At 37.4% G+C, this 6,721-nt stretch overlaps 1 pseudogene; it reads left to right on the top strand.

The window, feature by feature from the left end:
* The first annotated feature begins 2,998 nt into the window (after positions 1 to 2,998).
* On the top strand, positions 2,999 to 4,316 carry LOC123805383 (annotated as a pseudogene).
* The last annotated feature ends 2,405 nt before the right edge of the window (positions 4,317 to 6,721 follow it).

Below are 6,721 nucleotides of genomic sequence, written 5' to 3'. Positions count from 1 at the left end.
CAAGATGTCAATTCATTCTAGACTTATTTTTGAATGGGGTGGATATATGGAAAATAAACTAATTTTAAAAAACCACAAATAATAACAACAGCAGCAACAAAAACCAAAACTAGTATCAGAAAAGCACAGAGTGGACAATTTCCAGATTTTGAGCAAGAAGCAGAAAAAGGTGATATGCAGAAAACAAAACAATGGTAAAGATATACAGAAAGTAGCTAAAACAGAATTAGAGAAAAATCCCTCATTTCCTTATGACTTTCCCTTTTTCTGATTCTCCTTCCTTTATGTGTCTTGGCTGCCTGCCTGCCCTTGAGCTGGTTCCACAGGATAGCTCTGTATCCTTTATAATAAGTTCTCCCTTTCCCTGCATAAGCCAGTTCCTCTGTGTCTATTGCTTGCAATGAAATGAATCTAAGGAAAATACATTTTTAATACTTATAGAACATAGTAGGTACTCCATAAATAACAATATAACTATGATTACTGCAGATGCCACTTATATGGATTAACATTTAGAAGCATCTCCTACATGACTGGTGCAAGGGCTTTTTAGTGTAATAGCTCAATTTTGTAAAACCCCTGTAAAATAGATAGATGCATTTCCTATTGAACTAGAATTTGTTCTATATGTACCTATATTCTTTACCACAGGTAAACATGGCGATGAGAGAGGCTCTGCCATTATTTTTTCTCATTGGCGCATTGAACATCTCCTACTATACTAATATGTATGAAGCACATACTTGTTAAGTAAATAACTGAGTGGCCTTGTGTAAGATTTTAAATATCTTTGAGCCATCATTTTCTTACTTTTAAGTAGAGATTCATACCTGTTTCTCAAAATTGGGATAAAAATCAAATATATAAAAGTCATCTGAAAACATTGAAATAAAGTATCAATTGCTATTCAGCTCTTTTAGTACTTTGGCAGGGCAAGCACCATCAATCTTTTTATGAATAAGAACTCCAAGGCCAGAGGGGTCAAATGGCATGTACAAAGTTAACAAATGTTAAATATTAAACAGACCATAACCTCTCTATCCTCCATATTTAAATATATCAAGATATCAAGTATGGGCAAAATAGACCTGAAGGGGAATTTACTTTTTTTGAATGACAACATATGTCAGCTGGTAATTAAATCTGTGACATTGGGATAAGCAGACAAAGCAAAATGGAAGAGGAACAAACAAAAGGAGGTAAGGAAGAGGAATTCAACCAGTAAGACTGAGCTGCATCAGGAATACTCCCAGATGGCTCATTATGGGGTGCTACCTCATTAAAATATTATCACAAGAAAAACTACTGAGCACCATATGGTCTTGGTAGGTACACCATGGGGAAATTATGGGGGGAAAGGGGTTGATTTGACACACAGGACAAATGATACTGCAATGAAGAGGGGTTTGACTTGTAGATAACCCCCTCCTGGGTGCATGTCAGGCAGAAGTCAACATGGTGCAGGGGAAGGTGCTTCTCCTACGAGGCATGCGCAGTAGGAGCTAAAATGGTGACTACAAAAGCCTGTCAGTCTAGCCTGGGAAAAGGATCAAATTGGATAAGGAACACAGAACCCAGGAAGATGTAGGAAATGCATTGGTTAGGGAGACAACCCAGCATCAGTCCGTGAAATATTGGAAAATTGATTGGTTAGATTGAAAGGGTACCTGGTCCTTCCCAAGGCTGAGATAATACAATCCAGTCTTAACAAAGAAGCTCTCTTTCTCACTCTTCCTTGCTCGGTAATATGTGTTCCTCCTCCCCACTTTGCTTGCATGTTCTTTCTCTACAGCAGCTACGTGGCCCTAGCAGATGCCTGGGGTCTGATGGCTGCACGGATTCCAAGTGCAGGCCTGGGTACAGCAATGGAGTGAAGCCAGGAACAGAAGCTAAGGTAGCCAGATAGGGACAAAGGCTATACAGAGCTAAGTTATGATATGGACTAAATAAATGGCCCGGAAATTTGGACCTATGCCTTTATATTGAACTTGATGAAGACAATACTGAACTTTTTCCAAGGTGGGATGGATGGAGATGGAACCCTGGGAACTCAGGAGCAGTCCTTTGATTTTGTCTCTACAATAAAACCTTACCACACCATTACCTCCCATACATAGGTCCCTGAAATGCTTTCTTTGCGACTTCATAAAAGAGCCCTGTTTCCACTAGCAACAATACTTATGGCCTCATCTCTTCCACCTGGTGACCATCTCTTCCTGAATATAAAAATATTGTCTCCAATTTAACATGATAAATATATATTTCCTGGTCACCCTTACCCCCACCAAAAATCAAAACAAAACAAAACACTCTCTTCCCTCTATAGTCTTCTCCATGTCAGCAAATGATATCCTTATTTCTTTAATAACTAAAGCTGAAGTTCTCCTTAATTTTTTCTCATATCCACAGTCAATCTATCAGCAAATTTTGCTGGCTTAATCTTTCATATGTGACCACTTCTCAATAATCTATTGTTATCACCCTGGTCCAAACCATCATCATTACTTGGCTAAAGGCAATAGCTTCCCTTCTGGCCTTCTGACTTCTTTCCTACTTCTCTTTATTTTATTTAAAATCCAGCAGCCATGTTGACCTACACAAGTTTAGAGCCTTGGCTGGGTAGCTCATGTGGTTAGAGCACCATCCTGATATGCCAAGGCTGTGGGTTTGACTTCCAGTAAGGGCACATAAAAGAAGCAACCAATGAATGCATGGATAAGTAGAACAACAAATCGATGTCTGTCTGTCTGTTTTTCTATCTCCCTCTCTATCTTTCTAAAAAAAATCAATTAAAACATTTATTTAACCCTCCTTGTCTAATAGTTTTTCATTTCATTTAGAGAAGATGTCAAAATTCTTATAGTGACTTATAAGACATGACAAAATCTCCAAAGATGGTCTACACATATATATTGTAATAAATTTTTAGCTATTGACTTGAAAGGGTATCTTAAACATAGCTATTTTTATTTAAGAAATAACAGATTATGAAAATAGCATGGAATTGTACAACCTGAACTTCTCAGGAGTACTATTCAAGTGGTAAAAAGAAATGCGTAGGACCTTACTAGTATCACCATTTCCCATCAGTTGTGGGAGGGCTGGCCAACTTCTTCCATGGATGATGCAACATGTCTTGCTGAATCAGGACTCTCAACCCTGCCATCCACTGACAGTGGTAAGATCTTCATCTGCACAGACCCACTCTGAAGAGACAGTACCAATGTTCAAATGGCTAATGATAGTGATGGAGATGATTTTGAAGATGCTCCAAATTGGGGTGGATGATGGGGAAGTATTCAGCATGGTATCATCTGCTCTGAGAAAAATCTCCAATGATGCCAGATAATGCAGAAAATGAAGGAGATGCCTTATTACAATTTACAACAGAGTTTTCTTCAAGATATGCAAACTACCATCCTGGAGCTTTTATTGGTCCAATAGAAGCTGCTTTTCAAGAGGCCTCCTATGTGAAAGACCAAGATACAAAGCTTCTTGCTATCTACCTCCACCATGATGAAAGGTATTAACCAATGTGTTCTGTTCACAAATGCTTTGTACTGAATCTGTTGTCTCTTATCTGAGTCAAATTTTATAACCTGAGCTTGGGATGTGACAAAGGACATCAATAGAGCAAGATTTCTGACAATGTGCAAAAGACACTTTGGCAGTGTTGTTGCACAGACCTAAAAAAACAGATCACTTTCTACTTTTTCTGACTATTATGGGAAAGTGATCATCTAATGAACTGTTACATGCAATACAAGGTACAACAGTGGATGAGTTAATGATGAGACTCAGGGCTGCAATGAAGATCTCTACTGCCCAACAAAAAGACGATATAAAGGATGAGGATGAATGTGAAGCCAGAGAAAATGTGAAGAGAGAGCAAGATGAGGCCTGTCACCTTTCACTTGAAGCTCACAGAGCAAAGAGGGAAGCTTATGAGATAGTGATGACAGAACAGTTTTGTTTGGAACAGAATCACGAAGAATAAGAAGAGCAAGGAATGGGAGGCCATTAGGCTCTCCTTAATGCAGGCCCTGTCCCCAGAGCCAGAAGAAGATGCCAAGCCTTTAGCAAATTGTGGATCCACCCCCCTTAAGAGTTCCTCCAGCAGCCTGTGGCATTTCCTGGCCAGCAATAAGCTCCAGATGGTCTTTGATTTTGTAGCTTCCAAAGGATTTCCATAGTATGAGTTCAAGTTACTGGGCAACTTTCCTAGGAGGAATATAACCCAGCTGAACCCAAATAAATCATTATCAGAGGTAAAGTTGTTCCCTCAAGAAACCCTTTCCCTTGCAGCAAGAGAGTAAACACAGACCAGCAGGGGACCCAGCCATTTTTTGGTTCCTTGACCAGCCAGGCCTGCATCAAGAAAAGGAGTTTGTACTTACGCACCTGGCTCACTGAATTCAATGCCACACTTCTGCCTCTTGCAATATTGCCGGAAAAAAAGTAATAATAAATACAGCTATTCTAAAAAAAGAAAGAAAGGAAGAAAAGAACATACATGTAAGGCCATTAGGTAGAAACAGCCTGACTTGATGAAAAATCAGAGAAGGCCTAGGTGCTGAAATGGAGCAGGCAAAGGGAAGACTAGCACATGGTGATTTGCAGGGCAGGCAGGAGCAGCTCACAGACTGAAATGTTTTAAAAGTATGAAAGCATATCTCTAATGTTATAAAAATCTAATAGTTTGAAATTTGAAAGACACACCAACTAATGGAAAAAATTTTTTTCTTTGAAGGCAGTTAAACATACAGTTAATATGATTTAATTTTTTGGTGTTCACTTGTTCAAAATACTTTTTAACAAAAATACAAAGTCTTTTATTAACTAGGTATTTAGCTTTTCAGTTAGAAAATATGGTGATCTTACATTTAAGCTATAAATATTATCTTCTTGTGTGAGTAATTTAGCATCATTTTTAATAAGTCATTTCATAAATAAAGCTAAACAGTATTTCATGTACCATTCAGCCAATAAAAGTGCTCTCTGACTACCTAAAATGTTTGTAGAAGGGAGTGGGGATAGAAATGCCTATATTTCAGTATGTCCAAGAATATTTTCTTTGGATTTATAAATATAAGTGAGGAGATTCTAATGAGAAAATACGTTTTATATTTCTGTTTTCAAATATACTTGGGGGTGGGAGTAGCATGTCCATAATGGAAGACAGTAAAACTAAAGCCTAAGAACATTAACTACATGCTGCTAACTTATTGAAGCATTTAGGCATGTTTATAGCTTATAGGATCTCAAAAACATAAAAACAAAAATGCTGTTACATTATTTAAGCAATATTTAAATCAAAATATTTAGAGCAATGTTTAAAACTGTGCTGTTTGTAACAAGAGAAATGACCATTAAAAATGCCATAGTTCTTACTTAGCAGAAGCGCAGTGGTCCCATTGCTTATTCACCCATGCTGCCTGGTAATGAAGTTCCTGTTCAGCACAGTGCTCTTTATTTCCATGAGCTAATCCTCCCAAACAGACAGAAAGAAGATGGCAGAGTCCCAGATTCTGCAGCACCTGAGTGGAAGTTTAAAAAAAAAAGTAGTAAAATATAGAAAAATAGAGAAACAAAAATAATAATCAAACATGAAAATTAACTTCTAAAAAATTTTAGTGGGGCATAATATATCACTAAAAATTTCTGAAATATTGGTTGCTATGTTGCCCCAGAACACTAAGATAGAGCTCAAAGAAATCTAACATTTGGTGGAAAAATGGTTAAGGAATATTAGCCAGCACAGAAATGAAAACTTCTGGGCCCAACTCTGATGCAAACTATAAGAAACAGTTTACATGAGATTATCCAGGTGAAGGATTTACTCACTACCTGGCATGTTGTACATAGACAAGAAATGTTTCTTATTGTTAGCTAGCACTTTTATGATTGACAAATCTACACTATCTTTTAGGTCAGTGTAGGTCCAATTGGTTAGGTCCAATTTACCTGTGCATCCCTCTGACTTTTTAGCCCAATGTCTGAAACACAGATACTTTTCTGTTTTATATCTAGAACTTATCTGGCTATATAAATATTCTCTGATGTACTGAAATAATCTCAGCACTGCACTGGTAGTGCTTTTCCAAAGCAGAAAAATCAAAGCATCTGAATTATTCCTGCCTGGTGGGGTGGGTGATGAGGAGGTCACTGACTCAAGGGCATGTGTTATTGGGGCTTTCTCCCACACTGCTTCATGTTCCTATGTTCATAGTTATAATTAAAGATTTCAAAATACCTTTGAGTTCTACATGCATGTAACTCCTTTACAAACAGGATTCCAATACCATTACCTAAAAAATGCAATTCACCAGTCAGGGGTTGTAGAAGTTTCCCGCCATACAGATTATCTGGCTCTCCTATGCTTCTGTAGACTTCTGAGAGCAGATTTTAAAAACATGGAAACAACAAAAACTGGAGAGGAAAACTATCACTGTATGAAGTTAACAAACTGGAAATTACCAACATGTAAATCCCATCTCTAAATGCTATGTTAGAAAGTAAAATACGAGATTGAAATATATATTCAAGGTTTGGATTAGCAACACAAAAGGATTCCAGACAACAGAACAATGATGTAATTAATACCTGAGAAGAGTTTCAGAGAATTTCATGAATTAGGTAAGAAGCAAATCTCAACTGACCAGGCTTTTCATACATGAAAAAATAATCATTAAAAAAAGAACAAATAATCCTGTCAACACCT

Source organism: Phyllostomus hastatus, unplaced genomic scaffold, assembly GCF_019186645.2.
Source record: "Phyllostomus hastatus isolate PE091 unplaced genomic scaffold, TTU_PhHast_1.1 phas_scaffold_317, whole genome shotgun sequence".
NCBI lineage: Eukaryota > Metazoa > Chordata > Mammalia > Chiroptera > Phyllostomidae > Phyllostomus > Phyllostomus hastatus.
Note: the sequence above shows the minus strand (reverse complement) of the source record. Positions and strands in the feature narration are given on the sequence as shown.